We start from the raw sequence: 19,789 nt of genomic DNA on the forward strand, positions 1-19,789 counted from the left end.
AGAACTCTGCTCACTGTCTGTTCATCCTAGAGACACAGATCTACAAAGCCTTCAGCAGAGTAAATCCACCCTCTCTGCCTTGGGTTGTAAACAAATCTCAGTCCCACCTGTGAAGTTGCAGGTTCCCTGGGTATGAATTCAACTTTCAGCCCCACCTCTGCACAGCGGCAATGGCTATGACTGAGCCTCACCACTCTTATTGGAGAACACACCAACAGTGGAGCCAAGCAGAGATGGGGCTATGGTGCGGCTGCATTGTGCCCCTCCCCACAACACACACCAGCAACAGTGGTCTTTTATGGATGTCCCAGGTTGTTTTGTCTCACACACCCCCAGCCAAAGCTCACACTGCCTTCCAGTTACCTGAGGCTACCTCTGTGCATTGGGCCCCAGCCCTCTCCCAGGGCTCATCACCTATATCCAGCGGCCAGTAACAGCTAATCCCTGCCAGCTCAAGTCTAGTGCTGGGAATTGCAGGGACCCTCCATGCCAGTTTCTCTTAGTTCTGTCTGTCAGGTGGCTGCCACTTTTTCAACCTAGCCTCGGAAGCTCTGCTCTGTCCCCTCTGACCTACTGGCTGGAGAGGGTACATCCCGGCATGAGGGCGTCTTTCTTCCTTTGCTGCTCCCTCACAGCAGGACCAGTCCTGCAACAATTTTCTTTATCTTTCTTTTTTTTTTTCTTCTTTACTCTTACTGGTTTTTGTGAGAATCCTCCTGTATTTCCAACTGAGAGACATTCTGCCAGAATTCAGTAAGTGTTCTATGTGATTCATTGGGTCTGTAGATGTAATTCTTGGTGTATTTGTGGAAGAGGAAGAGCTGTGAACCTCTCTATCTGCCATCTTCTACAACAATTTAAATTTCCCTGAATGTCACAAGTTCCTGATCGTTTTATATGCCACTATAAGGTGCTGTTTATTAAACAGATATTTTAAAATAGCATAGAAATACCAAATTATAATTGAATATTATTTTAAAATGTATATGTCACAGTTTTCTTGGTCCAAATTTCTTCCTCTTTTTGTTATCTTCCATTTTTCTTGAGATGAAATTGACATGCAGTACTGCATAAGTTTAAGGTGCACAGAATAATGATTTGACTTAGATGCATCATGAAATTATTTCTATGATAATTTTAGTGGGCACCTATCATCTCATATAGTTACACAATTAAAGAAATAGAGAAAAATCTGTTTTCCCTGTGATGAGAACTCATGATTTACTCTCAAAGCAACTTTCATATATAATATGCATCAATGTTAATTATATTTACCATGTTGAGAATTCCATCCCTAGTCCTCATTTATCTTATAACTGGAACTTTATACCTTTTGACTGCCTTTGTCCAATTCTCCCTCCCTCCACCTTAACCTCTGGTATTCACAAATCTGATCTCTTTTACTTCAGTTTGTTTATTTGGATTTTTTTGAAGTATAATGGTCCTACAATTCTATGTTAGTTCCTCTTACACAACTTAGTGATTCAATATTTCTATACATTTCAAAATGATTGACACTATAATTATAGTTTCCATCTGTCACCATATCAAATATATTACATAATTATTGACTATATTCCCCTCACTGTATATTTTATACCCAGGACTATTTTTTCACACCATGCACAAAAATAAATACAAAATGGATTAAATGCTTAAATGTAAGACCCAAAACCATAAGACTTCTAGAAGAAAATACAGGCAGTATGCTTTTTGGCATTGGTCTTAGTAATTATTTTGGATATGTCTCCTCAGACAAAGGAAATAAAAGCAAAAATAGACAAATGGAACTACATTAAACTGAAAAGATTTTACATAGTGAAGGAAACCATCAACAAAAAGAAACAACCGCTTACTGAGCGGGAGAAGATATTTGCAAATGATGTCCCTGATAAGGGGTCAATATCCAAAATATAAAGGAACTCATATAACTCAACATCAAAAAAAAACACAACTTAAAAATGAGCAGAGAATATAAATGGACATTTTTTCCAAAGAAAACAAAGAGGGCCAACAGGAAAATGAAAAGATGCTCAACATCACTAATCATTATGGAAATGCAAATCAAAACCACAATGAGATATCACTTCTCACCTGCCAGAATGACTATCGTCAGAAAGTCTACAAATAACAAATATTGGTGAGAATATGTAGATAAGAGAACCCTCATGTACTGTTGGTGGAAATGTAGATTGGTGAAGCCACTATCAAAAACAGTATAGAGATTCCTCAAAATATTAAAAATAGAACCACCCTATAATCCAGCAATTCCATTATTGTGTATGAAGAAAATCAAACACTAATTTAAAAAGATATATGCACTTCTATGTTGATTGCAGCACTATTTATAATAGCCAACATATGGAAGAGATCTGCGTGCTCATCAATAGATGAATGGATAAAGAAGTTGTATATATCTACAATGGACTATTGCTCATCCATAAAAAAAGAATGAAATCTTTCACTTTGCAACAACATGGATGGACCTAGATAATACTATGCTATATGAAATAAGGCACATAGAGAAAGACAAATACAAAATGATTTCATTTATATGTGGAATCAAAAATGCAAAAAATGGACAAATTTAAAACAGAAACAGAGTCATAGATGCAGAGAACAAATGGGTGGTTGTCAGATGGGAAGAGAATGGGGAGAGGAGAGAATTAGGTGAGTAAGATTAAGAAGTATAAACTTCCAGTTACAAAAGAGATTTTTTTCCTTTTAAAATATATATTTTGATATATATTTATGTATATTATTAACTATTCTACATATATTTTGAAAATAACACTTTTACATGACTTAAAATCCACTTGAAAGGAAAAAAAAAAATAGAAGAAATAGAAATGAGACCAAGAGGTTAACAAGGAGCACAAATGTTCCACATATTTTTATGAACTGGAATTTTTCTCCAAAAATACCCCAAAATTTGTCATTAAGATTCTTGATAACCAAATGGACAGCAATACATCATCCTTTTACATAATTACTTTTCCCAGAATTAAACTACAACTGAAAAACTTTTTTTCATGAGACAAGTTTTATAGTTGAAATTTTATATACTGAGGATACTAAATATTATGTTGAGTAACATTTTTTATGTTAACAGTAAATTCAGAAACAGATTTCATGTTGCAGTGTTGACAACTATTACCAATGAAACCTGATACCATTGTTACTTTAAAATATTTTCCAGATATAGAGAAAGCTGCATCAAGATTGAGAGCTGTGGGTTTTAATGACCCTTGTCCAATAAAAATGAGACTATGCCTGCAAAGAAAATCTATAACCAATAAAGAAACTATGGAATTACTGATTTTTCATTTTCTGTTAACTCAGGAAATATGGCATAGTGGATAAAAGTGAGGTTTGACTTTGAAAGAACTGGATTTGTTTGTGTTGTACTGTTTATACTTTACCTTGTATTTTTTAAACTCTTGGAAACTTTAATTTCTGTATCTTTAAAATATCTGTTATTTACCTACTTGTATGCATCTATATCCACATCTATATTTATAATCACTTATAGTTCATACCTTTAGGATTGAAAATAGATTACCAATTTATCTGTCATTTTGTATGTTTGGTTCCAGAGCTAAGTGTTCTTCAAAAAATAAAGTTTTATTATCCTCTTGTCAATTAAAATTTACTCATAGTGCACAAGTATTTTTTAATATCTCACATAATACTCTTCACAGTGTTATGCACAGGACTATCATGGAAAAATTAATTCTCAAAAATAAAAATCCACAAATTTAAAAAGTCATTTTTAATAATTTACAATTACTGGACTTTTCTTTTTAATTATTGACTACTTAGTTAAGTTGGCTTTTATTACCCATATTTCCTTAAAAATATTATGTTATTTTGTTTTAAGTATATATTGTACAAGTCTTACATTATCTTTATATAGAAGCCTTATCCTCAGTCACTAGTTTTGCTTAACCCATTTCTTAAGGTGGTACCAAATACTATTTAATCTAACAAGTGAGTATTCTTCATTATAACATGACAAGTCAGGCCTGATCAACATGTCCTCTCTATGTTACCTAATTATTTATAATGCTATACAAAAATAAATTGAAAGCAAGGAGGATAAACACACACTGTTTGGGTAGTTTGGAGGGTTGAGGGTGGAATGGGAGAAATAGACTGCTAACCATCAAAGAAGTTAAGAGAAATGAGTGACAGTATGAATATTCTGACTTTGGCCACAATGACATTTTGGTAAATGTTGGGATTATTCAAAAGATCAAAAAATGTAACAGATTATCAGGGCAGGTATTGAGCTAATTTTCTGACTTTCCTGGTCTTTCAACAGGCTAGATAAACACTTAGTGGAGATGGTCTTTCAACACAGGCTGGATAAATACTTTCCTAAGAAGGAAGTTCATAGTGATGCAGGCCTTCCTCAAAAAACAATTTGAAATTAACAACCTAAGCTACCACCTAAAAGGATTAGAAAAATAAGAGCAAACAAAACTAAAAATCAGCAGTAGGAAAGAAATAATAAAGATCAGGGAGGAAATAAATTAGAGATTAAAAATAGAAAAAAATCAATCAAACCAAGAGATGGTTATTTGAAAGTGTAAACAAAATTGGCAAAACTCTGCCAGGCTCACCAAGAAGAAAAGAGAGAGGGCACAAAAAACAAAATAATAAATAAAAATGGAGAAATTACACCCAACACCACAGAAATACAAAAAAAAAAAAAAAAAGAAAATATAGAGAGAGAGAATACTATGAATAACTATATGCAAATAAATTGTACAACTTAAAAGAAATGGGCAAGTTTCTAGAAACATATAGTCCACCAAAACCGAACCAAGAACAAATAGATTATTTTTTTAACATTTTTTATTGATTTATAATTATTTTACAATGTTGTATCAAATTCCAGTGTTCAGCACAATTTTTCAGTTATTCATGGACATATAAACACTCATTGTCACATTTTTTTCTCTGTGAGTTATCATAACATTTTGTGTATATTTCCCTGTGCTATACAGTGTAGTCTATTCTACAATTTTGAAATCCCAGTCTATCCCTTCCCACCCTCCACCCCCCTGGTAACCACAAGTCTGTATTCTCTGTCTGTGAGTCTGTTTCTGTCCTTTATTTATGCTTTGTTTTTGTTTGCTTGTTTGTTTTTGTTTTTGTTTTTTAGATTCCACATATGAGCGATCTCATATGGTATTTTTCTTTCTCTTTCTGGCTTACTTCACTTAGAATGACATTCTCCAGGAGCATCCATGTTGCTGCAAATGGCATTATGTTGTCAGTTTTTATGGCTGAGCAGTATTCCATTGTATACATATACCACCTCTTCTTTATACAGTCACCTGTTGATGGACATTTAGGCTGTTTCCATGTTTTGGCTATTGTAAATAGTGCTGCTATGAACATGGGGGTGCAGGTGTCATCCTGAAGTAGGGTTCCTTCTGGATATAAGCCCAGGAGTGGGATTCCTGTGTCCTATGCTAAGACTATTCCTAGTCTTTTGAGGAATCTCCACACTGTATTCCAAAATGGCTGCACCAAACTGCATTCCCACCAGCAGTGTAGGAGTGTTCCCCTTTCTCCACAGCCTCTCCAGCATTTGTCGTTTCTGGATTTTTGAATGACGGCCATTCTGACTGGTGTGAGGTGATACCTCACTGTAGTTTTGATTTGCATTTCTCTCATAATTAGTGATATTGAGCATTTTTTCATGTGCTTTTTGATCATTTGTAAGTCTTCCTTGGAGAATTGCTTGTTTAGGTCTTCTGCCCATTTTTGGATTGGGTTGTTTATTTTTTTTCTTATTGAGTCGTATGACCTACTTATATATTCTGGAGATCAAGCCTTTGTCGGTTTCCCTTGCAAAAATTTTCTCCCATTCCGTAGGTTTTCTTCTTGTTTTATTTCTGGTTTCCTTTGCTGTGCAGAAGCTTGTAAGTTTCATTAGGTCACATTTGTTTATTCTTGCTTTTATTTCTTCTAGGAGAAAATTTTTGAAATGTATGTCAGATAATGTTTTGCCTAAGTTTTCCTCTAGGAGGTTTATTGTATCTTGTCTTATGTTTAAGTCTTTAATCCATTTTGAGTTGATTTTTGTATATGGTGTAAGGGAGTGTTCTAGCTTCATTGTTTTACATGCTGCTGTCCATTTTTCCCAACACCATTTGCTGAAGAGACTGTCTTTATTCCAATGTATATTCTTGCCTCCTTTGTCAAAGATGAGTTGACCAAAAGTTTGTGGGTTCATTTCTGGGCTCTCTATTCTGTTCCATTGGTCTATATGTCTGTTTTGGTACCAATACCATGCTGTCTTGATGACTGTAGCTCTATAGTATTGTCTGAAGTCTGGGAGAGTTATTCCTCCAGCCTCTTTCTTTCTCTTCAGTAATGCTTTGGCAATTCTAGGTCTTTGATGGTTCCACATGTATTTTATTATGATTTGTTCTAGTTCTGTGAAATATGTCCTGGGTAATTGGATAGGGATTGCATTCAATCTGTAGATTGCCTTGGGCAGTGTGACCATTTTAACAATATTGATTCTTCCAATCCAAGAGCCATGGAGTATCTTTCCATTTTTTAAAGTCTTCTTTAATTTCCTTCATCAATGGTTTATAGTTTTCTGTGTATAATTCTTTCACCTCCTTGGTTAGATTTATTCCCAGATATTTTATTACTTTGGGTGCTATTTTAAAGGGGATTGTTTCTTTACTTTCTTCTTCTGTTGATTTATCGTTAGTGTAAAGAAATGCAACTTATTTTTGAACGTTAATTTTGTAACCTACTACCTTGCTGAATTCTTCAATCAGCTCTAGTAGCTTTTGTGTGGACCTTTTAGGGTTTTCTGTATATAGTAACATGTCATCAGCATATAATGACACTTTTACCTCTTCTTTTCCAATTTGGATCCCTTTTATTTCTCTCTCTTGTCTGATTGCTGTGGCTAGGACTTCCAGGACTATGTTGAATAGGAGTGGTGATAGTGGGCATCCTTGTCTTGTCCCAGATTTTAGTGGGAAGCTTTTGAGTTTTTCACCGTTGAGTACTATGCTGGCTGTAGGTTTGTCATATATAGCTTTTATTATGTTGAGATATGTTCCCTCTATACCCACTTTGGCGAGAGTTTTTATCATAAATGGGTGTTGAATTTTATCAAATGCTTTTTCTGCATCAATTGAGATGATCATGTGGTTTTTGTCCTTTCTCTTGTTGATGTGATGTATTACACTGATTGATTTGTGTATGTTGAACCAGCCTTGTGTCCCTGGGATGAACCCCACTTGGTCATGATGTATAATCTTTTTTATGTGTTGTTGAATTCTGTTTGCTAAAATTTGGGTGAGGATTTTGGCGTCTATGTTCATCAGTGATATTGGCCTATAATTCTCTTTTTTTGTAGTGTCTTTGCCTGGTTTTGGTATCAGGGTGATGGTGGCTTCATAGAATGAGTTTGGGAGTATTCCCTCCTTTTCAATCATCTGGAAGAGTTTGAGAAGGACTGGTATGAGTTCTTCTTTGTATGTTTGGTAGAATTCCCTGGTGAAGCCGTCCGGTCCTGGACTTTTATTTGTAGGGAGGTTTTTAATTGCTATTTCTATTTCCTTTCTAGTGATCGGATTGTTCAAGTGTTCAGATTCTTCTTGATTCAGTTTTGGTGGACAGTATATTTCCAGAAACTTGTCCATCTCCTCTAGGTTATCCAGTTTGGTTCCATATAGTTTTTCATAGTATTCTCATATGATATTCTGTATTTCTATTTTGTTTGTTGTAATTTCTCCATTTTCCTTTATTATTTTGCTAATTTTTGCTCTCTCTTTTTTCTTCTTTGTGAGTTTGGCCAGAGGTTTGTCGATTTTATTTACTTTTTCAAAAAACCAGCTTTTGGTTTGGTTGATTTTTTCTATGGTCTTGTTAATCTCTATTGTATTTAATTCCTCTCTGATCTTTATTATTTCCTTCCTTCTGCTGCTTTTTGGGGCTTTTTGTTCTTCTTTTTCTAATTCATTCAGGTGGTGGGTTAAATTGTTTAATTGAAGTTGTTCTTCTTTTTTGAGGAAGGCCTGTATCGCTATAAATTTCCCTCTTAGCACTGCCTTTGCTGTGTCCCATAGGTTTTGAGTGGTTGTGCTTTCATTTTCATTTGTCTCAAGGTATTTTTTAATTTCAGCTTTGATTTCCTCATTGAACCATTGGTTTTTTAATAACATATTGTTTAATCTCCATGCTTTCCTTTTTTTCTCCTTTGTTTCTCTGTTGTTGATTTCCAGTTTCATGGCATTGTGGTCAGTAAAGATGCTTGAGATAATTTCTATCTTCTTAAAATTGTTGAGGTTTCTTTTGTGCCCAAGTACATGATCGATCCTGGAAAATGTTCCATGTGCACTTGAAAAGAATGTATATCCTATTTTTGGGGGGTGTAATGCTCTGAAAATATCCACCAAATCTAGTTTTTCTATTGTAGTATTTCATTTCTCTGTTGCCTTGTTTATTTTCTGTCTGGAAGATCTGTCTAGTGATGTTAATGCAGTGTTAAAGTCTCCAACTATGATTGTATTCCCATCAATATCCCCCTTTATCTCTGTTAGTAATTCTTGTATGTACTTAGGTGCTCCTATATTGGGTGCATATATATTAACGATTGTAATATCCTCATCTTGTATCACTCCTTTAATCATTATAAAATGTCCTTCTTTTATATTTCTTTATGGCCTTTGTTTTAAAGTCTATTTTGTCTGAAATCAGTACTGCAACACCTGCTTTTTTGGCTTTTCCATTTGCATGGAGTATCCTTTTCCATCCTTTCACTCTCAGTCTATATGTGTCCTTCTCCCTAAAGTGGGTCTCTTGTATGCAGCATATTGAAGGTTCTTGCTTTATTATCCAGTCCGCCACTCTGTGTCTTTTGACTGGAGTATTTAGTCCATTAACATTTACAGTAATTAATGATAGATGTGTGTTTATTGCCATTTTGAACTTATCTTTGCAGTTGAATTGGTATATCCTCTTTGTTCCTTTCTTCTTCCTTTTGTGGTTTGGTAATTTTCCTTTGTATTATCATGGATTTTATTTAATTTTTGTGACTCCTTTGTAAATTTTTGGCTTGTGGCTACCCTTTTTTTGTAAATCTATCAACCCATTACTATAACTGTTTTTATTAAACTGATAGTAACATGATCTCAAACCCATCCTAGTGTTAAAAAAATTTAAAAAAGAAAGAAAAAATATTCTATATTTCCCTGCCTCCCTCTCTCAGTGATTTGTATGTCTTCTTTTATAATTTCATGTTTACTTTATTTGTAATTCATGAGTTATCACCTTTCCAGTTGTGTTTCTCATTTCTGTAGCATCCTGCTGCTTTTCTATTTAGAATAGCCCTTTCAATATTTCTTTTAGCATGGGTTTAGTGTTGCTAAACTCCTGCAGCTTTTTTTTTTTTGTCTGTGAAACTCTTTATTTCTCCTTCTATCCTCAAGGATAGCCTTGCTGGATAAAGGATCCTAGGCTGCATCTTTTTTTCATTCAGGGCTTTGAATATATCTTGCCACTCCCTTCTGGCCTGTAGTGTTTGTGTAGAGAAATCAGCTGAGAGCCTTATGGGGGTTCCCTTGTAACTTACTCTTTGCTTTTCTCTTGCTGCCTTTAGAATCATTTCTTTATCCTTGACTTTGGCCATATTGATTATGATATGTCTTGGTGTGGGTCTATTTGGGTTCTTCCTGTTTGGGACCCTCTGAGCTTCCTGTACTTGGATATCTGATTCCTTCTTTAAGTTTGGGAAGTTTTCAGTCATGATTTCTTCAAAAACCTTTTCAATCCCCTTTGATCTTTCTTCTCCTTCTGGGACCCCTATTATGCGAAGATTGGCATGCTTTATATTATCCCATAGGTCCCTTATGCTATTTTCATTATTTTAATATTCGCTTCTCTTGTAGTTCTTCTGAATGGGTGCTTTCTATTGTCCTGTCTTCTAGATCACTAATTCGTTCCTCTGCATTATCTAGTCAGCTTTGCACAGCTATTAGATCATTCCTCATCTCTGTCAATGAGTTTACCCATTCTACTTGGCTCTTCTTTATAGCTTCAATTTCATTTTTGACATATTTTATATCTCTAAACACTATCTCTTTTAATTCCTTCAGCAATTCGATCACTCCTTTTTTGAAATCTTGATCTAGTAGGCTATCGATGTCTATTTCGTTGATCTTTCTTTCAGGGGATTTCTCTTGTTCTTTTAATTGGGAAAGGTTTTTCTGCTTCTTCATCTTGCTCATACCTCTTTGGCACTGTGGTTCATGGAGTATCAGTTGTTTATTTTGGTCCTTAAGGATTTTATCTATCTGATGCCTATTTAGGAATAGAACTTAGGAAAAAAAGAAAAAAAAATAAGAGAGAGAGAGAAAGAATTTTAAAAGAAGGGAGAAAGAGGGTTTGAAAACTGTGTAATGAATAATAGAAGAGTGAGTTGAAGCAAAGTATTAATCGGGTTGAGACGTCCTTTTGAAACCTTTACAAAAAAAAGGGGGGGGGAGATGAATAGATGTATTTGAAACCTGTGTCTAATCAATAGCAGGACATCAAAACCCAAGAGAAATAGAAATGAATTAAGAAGTAAAGATTAAGAGAGTAATAGAAAAGAGAACAGGTAAAAACAGATTTAAAAAAAAAAGGGGGGGGGTTTCGGTGTTCTCCTGGAGTCTGTGTGCTTTTAATGTGAAGTCTTTCTGTCTTCGTCCTGTTTTGGAAGCTCAGCTTGCTGTTTTCAGAGGCCCTCCGTTGGCGCCCTCTTCTGTGCTGCTCCTAGCACCTGTCGGCAAGCAGATCGCGCCTCCTCCTAACACTGGGTCAGGTGCAGCTCTCTGCTGTGGGCGTGCGGGTCGCTGCCCCTCCGGATGCCACAGTCAGATGTTGCAGACTGGCTAGGTAGGAGGGCGGGTCGTGCCCCCTCCCAGCACCTCGGTCAGGGGCTGTGTTCCTGCCCGAAAGGCGGGGGGCCGCTCTCGCTCTACCTGCGCCGCCGCCGGTAGCTCCGCTGTGCGGCTGCATGCTCTGCCCTGGTCGGCGCTCCGCCCTGGTCGGCGCTCCGCGGGTGGGCTCGGGGAAGACCGAGGGACAGCCCTGTCCCTGCTCCGAGCCAAAACCCAGCTCCTTGTTTGTCTTTGTGGAGCAAGTTCTCTGAGGGACCAGGATGGAAGGATCCTATCTGCCCTGGGCTGCAGGCCAGTCTCCGTCTGGCCTTTGAGGCTGCTAAGTCCTTCCGTGCGGATGCAGGTTTCGCCCCCTCCCCCACCTGAGTGCTCAGCGCGGAGGATATGGCAGCTATGCGTGAGCCCCGCCTCTCTTCCCCCGAAAACTTTCCGCGGGTTTTCAGAGATGGGGGTGTGCACCCTTCCCCCGAGAGCACATCAACCTTGCTGTTTTATGGAGGGCCCAGGTTGTTCTGCCCTGTGCACCCACAGCCACAGCGCGCAGCCCCTTGCGTTCCCCCAGGGCTGCCTTCATGCAGCCACTTCCGTCCTCCGCCCGGCTTGTGCAGCCTGGCCCTGCCCGTGGCTGCCGGCCGCGTCTCAGGCTGGGTGTCGGGGGGACGCTCTGTGCCCGTTTAACTTAGTTCTGTTAGTCAAGGGCTGCTCTGTACAGATCCGAGCCTCAGAGGCTCCCCCTCCGTCCCTCTGGCCTCTCAGTTGGAGAGGGGAGACCCAGCGAGCGAGCGCCAGTCCTCCTTTGCCGCTCCCTCCCTGCGGGACCCGTCCCGCGCTGCTTTGCCTTTTGTTCTTTCTTTTTTCCTTTTCTCCTACCAGATTTTTGGCGTCTTTATCTTTTGAAGAGGGCGATGTTCTGTCGGAGTTCCACAGGTGCTCTGGTTGGCTGAGTGGGTCTGTAGATGTGGGTCTTGGTGTATTTGTGGGAGAGGGTGACCTGGGAGCGTCCTTCTACTCCGCCATCTTCTCCGTCTTCCGACAAATAGATTATTTGAACAGACTAATCACTAGAAGTGAAATAGTATCAGAAAAAAAACTTTCCTTCAAACAAAAGTCCAGGACCAGATGGCTTCACTGGAGGATTCTACAAAACATACAAAGAAGAACTCATTACAATCCTTCTTATAATCTTCTAAAAGATAGAAGAGGAGAGAATACCCTCAAACTCATTTTCTGAAGCCACCATCACTCTGATACCAGAGCCAAACAAAGACACTAACAAAAAAGAAAATTATAGATCAAAATCATTGATGAACAAAGATGTAAAAATCCTCAACAAAATATCAGCAAGCAGAATCCAACAACATATAAAAAAGATTATACACCATGATCAAGTTGGATTCATCCAGGGACATTAGGGTGGTTCAATATACACAAATCAATCAATGTGATATACCACACCAACAACAGAAAGGACAAAAATCACATGATCATATCAATAGATGCAGAAAAAGCATTTGATAAAATTCAACACACATTTATGATAAAAATTCTAACCAAAGTGGGTATAGAGGGAACATATCTCAACAAAATAAAATCTATTTATGACAAAGCACAGCCAGCATAATACTCAATGGTGAAAAGTTGAAAGCCTCCCCACTAAAATCTGGAACAAGACAAGGAAGCCCACTGTCACCATTTCTTTTATTATATTTTATTAGAAGTCCTAGCCATAGCAATTGAACAACAATAACAAAAAAGAAATAAAAGGGATCCAAGTTGGAAGAGAAGAGGTAAAATTGTCATCATATGTGTATGACGTGATACTATATAGAAAACCTTAAAGGCTCTACACAAAAACTGCTAGAGCTGATAGAAGAATTCAGCAAGGTAGTAGGATACAAGATTAACATATAGAAATCAGTGGCATTTCTTTAAACTAACAATGAAATATCAGAAAATGAAAGTAAAGAAAAAATCCTTTTTAAAATTGCATCCAAAAAAATAAAATACTTAGGAATAAATCTGACAAAGAGGTGAAAGACTTGTATGTGGAGAACTACAAAAATTAGAGATGACTTAAAGGAATGGAAAGATATCCCATGTTCTTGGATTGGAAGAATTAATATAGTTAATATAGTTAAAATGGCCATACTACACAAAGCAATCTACAGATTTAATGCAACCCCTATCAAATTACCCATGACATTTTTTCACAGAACTAGAACAAATAGCCCTAAAATTTATGTGGAATCACAAAATACACAGAATTGCAAAAGTTATATTGAAAAAAAAAAAAAAAGAAGAAGAAGCTGGAGGAATAACCCTCTCAGACTTCAGACAATACTACAGAGCTATAGTAATCAGAACAGCATGGTATTGGTACAAAAATAGACATATAGATCAAAGAATCAGAATAGAGAGCCCAAAAGTTACTCCACCAATTTTTGGTCAGTTAATCTTTGACAAAGGAGTCAAAAACATACAATATAGAAATTACAGTCTCTTCAACAAATGCTGTTAGTTAAACTGGGCAGCTGAATGTAAATCAATGAAGTTAGAATACTCCTTCACACCATATACAAAAATAAACTCAAAATGGCTTAAAGACTCAAACATAAGACAAGACACTATAAACCTCTTAGAAGAAAACATAGGCAAGACATTATCCAACATAAATGTCAGCAATGTTCCCTATGGCAGTCTAGCCAAGCAATAGAAACAAAGGCAAAAATAAACAAATGGGACCTAATTAAACGTATAAGATTTTGTACAGCAAAAGAAACCATAAGCAAAACAAAAAGACAACCTATGGAATGGGAGAAAATATTTGCAAAAGATGAGACTGACAAGGGCTTAATTTTCAGAATATATAAACAGCTCATACAACTTAATAAGAAAGACACAAACAACCCAATCCAAAAGTGGGCAGAAGACCTAAACAAGCACTTCTCCAATGAAGACATACAAATGGCCAATAAACACATGAAAAAATGCTCAATATCACTAATTATCAGAGAATTGCAAATCAAAACTACAATAAGATATGATCTCACACTAGTCAGAATGGCCATCATTCAAAAGTCCACAAATGATACATGCTGGAGGCTATGAAGAAAATGGAACCCTCCTGCACTGCTGGTGGGAATGTAGTTTGGTGCAGCCATTATGGAAAACAGTATGGAGATTCCTCAAAGGCTAAAAATAGACCTACCATATGATCCAGCCAAACCACTCCTGGGCATATATCCAGAGGGAACCTTAATTCAGAAAGATACATGTACCCCAATGTCCATAGCAGCACTATTTACAATAGCCAAGACATGGAAACAACCTGAATGTCCATCAACAGATGACTGGATGAAGAAATGGTGGTATATTTATACAATGGAATACTACTCAGCCATAAAAAAGAATAAAATAATGCCATTTGCAGCGACATCAGTGGACCTGGAGAGTGTCATTCTAAGTGAAGTAAGCCAAAAGGGAAAGAAAAATACCTTATGATATCACTTATATGAGGAACCTAAATAAAAAAGACAACCTTATTTACAAATCATAAACAGACTCACAGAAATAGAAAACAAACTTATGATTACCGGTGAGGGAATGGGGTGGGAAGGGATAAATTGGGAGTTTGAGTTTTGCAGATACTAACTAATATATATAAAAGAGATATATACAATATATATTTTATATAATAAATATAAAAGAGTTGTTCATATATGACTGAAGCATTGTGCTGTACACCAGAAATTGACACATGGTAAACTGACTATACTTTAATAAAAATATTTTAAAAATTAAAAAACATTGTTTTAAGGTGTCATTTAAGGAAAAAGTTTGACAATATATCTGTTCATTCATATGAGTATAATTAGAGGCCTATTCATATAAATCAAAAAAATTGTAGCTGCAAAATACAGAGTGGTTAAAGCCACGTAAACAGCTGATTTCTATATAAATTACTTGGCATCCAATTTTTCTTAAATATTTAATGTTTCTTGAGTGAGTTTCTGCTTATACATCTGTTTTTTTTTATTTATTTTATTTTATTTTTTTGCTTTTCTCCATAGAAAAAGTGGAGCAGATGGGGATAGTGAGACAATATAAAGATAATTCTTCTTCCTGGATGTGAATTCACTAACTACTCTGGATCTTGGCAGCAGCAGTCATGTGCCACACACAGAATGACAGTCCTATAATTTCTCCATCTATAGATGACAGCTGTTTTATGTATTGACATATATTTTCCATTTTCTACACCCACACATTGCAAACTTGAGGCATACGTGTGTTTACTTATGTATATTTCTTTGTATATATGTTCCTGTATCGAGATTTTCTCAATGAACACAATTAACATTCTGTCACAAATGTCTCCCATGTGTAATATTTCATTATATTAATATCCATATGCTTTTAACTATGAATTATTAAACATTTGATTTTTCTTTCCATTTAATTCTAAAATGGATATTAATCTTTGACAGTCTTAACGTAAATAGTTAACAATAAATTACTGAGGCTGTGAAATAATCAACATTTTAAGGGTTTTGATTCTTATTGAAATTTGATATGTGTATGTTTTTATGTATACATAGAAAAAGTGAAAAAACCAACATTTATAAGAAACAAGCATATTTTAGAAGACTTTCTTTTAGACGATAAGACTAAAATTGGTTGGATTATCATATAAAACATTTGTATAGATCTCTCCAACAATTTTATATGTATATAAGTAAATGAAAAAAAGCTTTAAAATCTTAAAGATTAAAATGGATCCCCAAAATAAAACACAAGCAATTGTTGAGGTAAACTGCATATGCTACATAGGGGATTTAGTTTCTACAGTGGAATTAAATTTCCTTGGAATCTCTTCAAGTGACTTTAGATGCTACAATCCAGACTTTTAAAAAGGGAATTTTTACTTGTATATTCAAAAGTATTGAAAAATGAAATAGTAATAAAAATGGTGACTGTGTTGCCACAGTTAAAATAATATATTTATTTGGGTACAACTAGAAGAAATTGGGAGAATCCCTGTCCTGTTCATTCCACATTATCTAAGTGAAAAAATATATATGGCAATTTTAAATATTATTTTTAAAACATTTATTCCAAAGATTGATTAAAAAGTGTCCATTAGGGGACAGATAATTCAAATTTTCAGAATACCTTCACACTCTAACCTAGATTTCAAACTCACCAAAAAAAATATATTAATATTTTACAGAGGGGGAGGGTATAGCTCAAGTGGTAGAGCATATGCTTATCATGCGTGAGGTCCTAGGTTCAATCCCCAGTACCTCCTCTAAAAATCAATTAATAAACCTAATTACCACCCCCCCAACAAATTTAATATTTTACAGGGACCTGGAAAGGGAAAACTGTTCTAGAAATGAAGGGTTCTCTAAGAGAGTAGGAGGGATTGTCCTGGTGTTCACAACGAAACACACTTCCTGACATCTAGTGAATCCTAAATTTCTGTTAGTAGAAATGCTCAGACTCCAAAAAATATCTTCTGCTATTACATATTGTCTGATAGAACTCAAGTCTTTGTACGTGCATGCTGTTTAAAATAGGAATTTCAGAACATAGACTTTCTTAGGAAATCTGCATCACAAAATTCTGGACCTCCAAAATTCAGAGTAGACTTCATACTTAAGGGCAAGCCTAAAATATATCTTACACACACACACACCCACACACTTTCCCTTAGAAGAAGGATAAGAAATAGATGTTAAATGTATTATCTAAGCAACTTTACAATAACATCAGGTTATATCTTAATTTAACTGAACAAATAATTTTGTCCTCAATACATATTATAAAGTACATGAAAATGAAAATTTAAGGGTTATTCTCTCTAAAATTCTTGCCAGTACTCTCTTCTAGTTCTCATCAAGAGGAAATAACTTGGCAACTACCTACAGTTGGCTACAGCTTTCTGACAAAACATTGTTCTGGAATTTACCTGCATCTAACTGCAGTTATACACAAGACACATCTCCAAGGCCAAGTAACGGGAAGAAGAAATGCATGTTACCATCTGTGGCTTTTGGACTGGGGTCTGCACAGCATATGCTTTGTCTTTGTAAGGAGGAGACAACTCATTCTTCTACCCCTATAAATGACCTTGATTATCAAAGGGTCAAAGGAGAGACCCACCCTCAGGGATATAGGTTGTCCTCACTGTTTGCAACCATTGTCTAGAAGACACTAACACTCTGACTATTTAGGAATCCCGTACCCCCCACATCCTTACAGTATTCTAATTATCCAGGCTTCACATCCATTGATTTTTTTATACCACAGGTGAATTCCTTTCAGAATTGTCAAATTGCATCAGGTTACAAATTCAACAAATAATTATTAGTCACCTATCATGTAGAGACACTTTATGTGAACACAAAGAATAGTAAATCATTGCATCTTCCCTAAAGGAACTCAATGGAGAGCTGAATGAAACACACAGTGCATAATTACCTAGAGAAATGCTCTGGATGTTATCAAACCCAACGAATAAGAAATGGATCTGGCCAACCCCGAACAAATGCCACTTAATGGCATCTAACACAAAGAAAGCATTTATTTTGATCTGTTTTTTGATAAAACATTGCTGAGGACAAGAACATTTTGGCGTTTATTACTCCCTTGCATTCCTTGCTTTAGAAACGCGTCTACGTAAATGGTGTGCTGGGAAATATTCTCTACTCCCTAGTCGCTCTCTGAACTAGTCATTCATGGTTCATTTGACCACTCTAGGGTTCAAGTTCTCTTACATGAAAATAAGAATGCAAATCACTTCACAGATATAAGGTCTGGCATCAATGCTACTTTAAAAAACTCTCATGATTCATTAAAACACTTCATAGTCTCTCTACCTCAAACCTCTATTAGGTGCTTAAGTGCCACCAAAGAGCTTTATCAACAAGTACTCAGGCACCACTCACGGGAAACACTCTCACTGTGAAGGGCATGTGCTCACACAGTAAATGCCAAACGTACAGAGCTTTAAATAATTACAATGTGCACACTTAAATCAGATCCCCATTGTCGGATTTAGTGAAGTACCACCAATTTTGAATGTGTGCATAACATCTATGCACATATTTTCCCTGCAAAACTGCTAGAATTTCTAAATGATGTTTAAGAAACCTTTATCCACCAAAATTTTTCACTGTGAGGTAACTGAATAGGAAGTAATAATAAAAATGCAAGGCATATAATAACCATGAATTTTAATACTAAAAATGCTACGTATCATAGATATTGGTGGATATATATGTGGTTGTTTTAACTTGTATGTTGAATATTTGAACTAAGGTATAAGCTTAGCAAAAGACATCTACAGAAGTACAAAACTATTGCTAGAAGTCAATACAAAACTTAAAATGAAACTAATTGGACCCTGTGGAGTATGTAAGAAAAGATTGATTAAGCTTTGTCACAGCTTTTTAATGCCAGCTCAAGACCAGCTTGAACCTTTCATGAATTTAATGCACGTGTATCGCTAATTCACCTATAAAGCTTTTCCAACTCCTAAACTAGATGATTTTACTTTTAAGCCTGTAATGAACTACAGTAGGAGAACTACTTAAATGATAAATCAATATGTTCCTCTAGTCATAAAAGTAGTTCTGATTCTCTTTCCAGATATCAGCGTCTACTCAGAAAGTATAGTATATTGCAATAGTTTTTCCCTTCATTAGGGTACGGAGAAGAGATTCAGTGAGCCTCATCCCTCTGGCATTAGAGGAAAGAGGGTCCATGTATTAATGATTTACACATCACAAGCTATTTATGCCTCAGACATGATGTTCATGTGTGTGGGGGGATTGAAATAGACTGGTGAATGAGAAATCAATATGTAAAGCTTTTTTTAAAAAAAAATCTTGATTTTATGAATATATAGGAGACTGAACTGTCCAAAGTATGTACATGTTTGGGCTATGAAGATCACATTTTCAATGTTTGAGCTGTAGAATACTTTTAACAACCATTCTAGTCCAATGTTAAAAAGTTATTATTAATAAATTGAGAAAAGCTGTTTGGGTCTGCAGTACAATTGGGTTTACATGAAGCTAATCACTGCATTGCTTATCTACTTTTTATAGATTTCTTGCTAACCTCTTTTTACATGAAAAACAAAAATGTAACCTTGTAACACTTGAAATGGAATTGATACATTAATTGGTAAATTTAGAATTTTGAGAAAAATATCTGAACAATTGTTGCTTAGTGTGTTCTCCTTTTCAATTTGAACTTTCCAGAAATAATGCTATCGATAGCTATTTTGATCTTCAATGTTCAAATTTTTCAGAATTTTTAGTAGTTAATGAGATTGCTGCTACAGAAGAAAAACTGATGAGATACAGAAGACAAAAGTTTTGCAAAATACTACATAGTCTAAGATAAATAAAAATTTAAAACTTTAAATAATTGTTTATGATTCTTCTAATGTAAGTTATGGAGTTTTTATTCATTTGGGGTCATTGATGCCTTATTACTCTGGTGCATTGTGACACCAACACAGACTTGAGTTTCTATTCTATGCTATGGACTATCAAACTTTTTCTCCCTCAGTTCATGAGCATTACGTTTTCACAGGCCTGTCTGTGACATTCTCCACTTAACATAAGTAATTCTCAACAAAGGAAGGCATGGATTGCTATAATAATTTAACATCTTTCACATTTCCATTCCCAGCTCCATATTTGAAAATAAGGCTCAGTAAAACTGGCTCAATCATCTCTGCTTTAAATCTTTAATTCACAAAGTATGGCTCTGGAACCAGTATGGTGCACTAGACCAGAGCTTGTTAAAAATGTAAAATCTAGGCCCTTACTCAAATCTGCTTAATCATT

The sequence above is a fragment of the Camelus bactrianus genome, chromosome 14 (assembly GCF_048773025.1).
Source record: "Camelus bactrianus isolate YW-2024 breed Bactrian camel chromosome 14, ASM4877302v1, whole genome shotgun sequence".
Classification (NCBI taxonomy): domain Eukaryota; kingdom Metazoa; phylum Chordata; class Mammalia; order Artiodactyla; family Camelidae; genus Camelus; species Camelus bactrianus.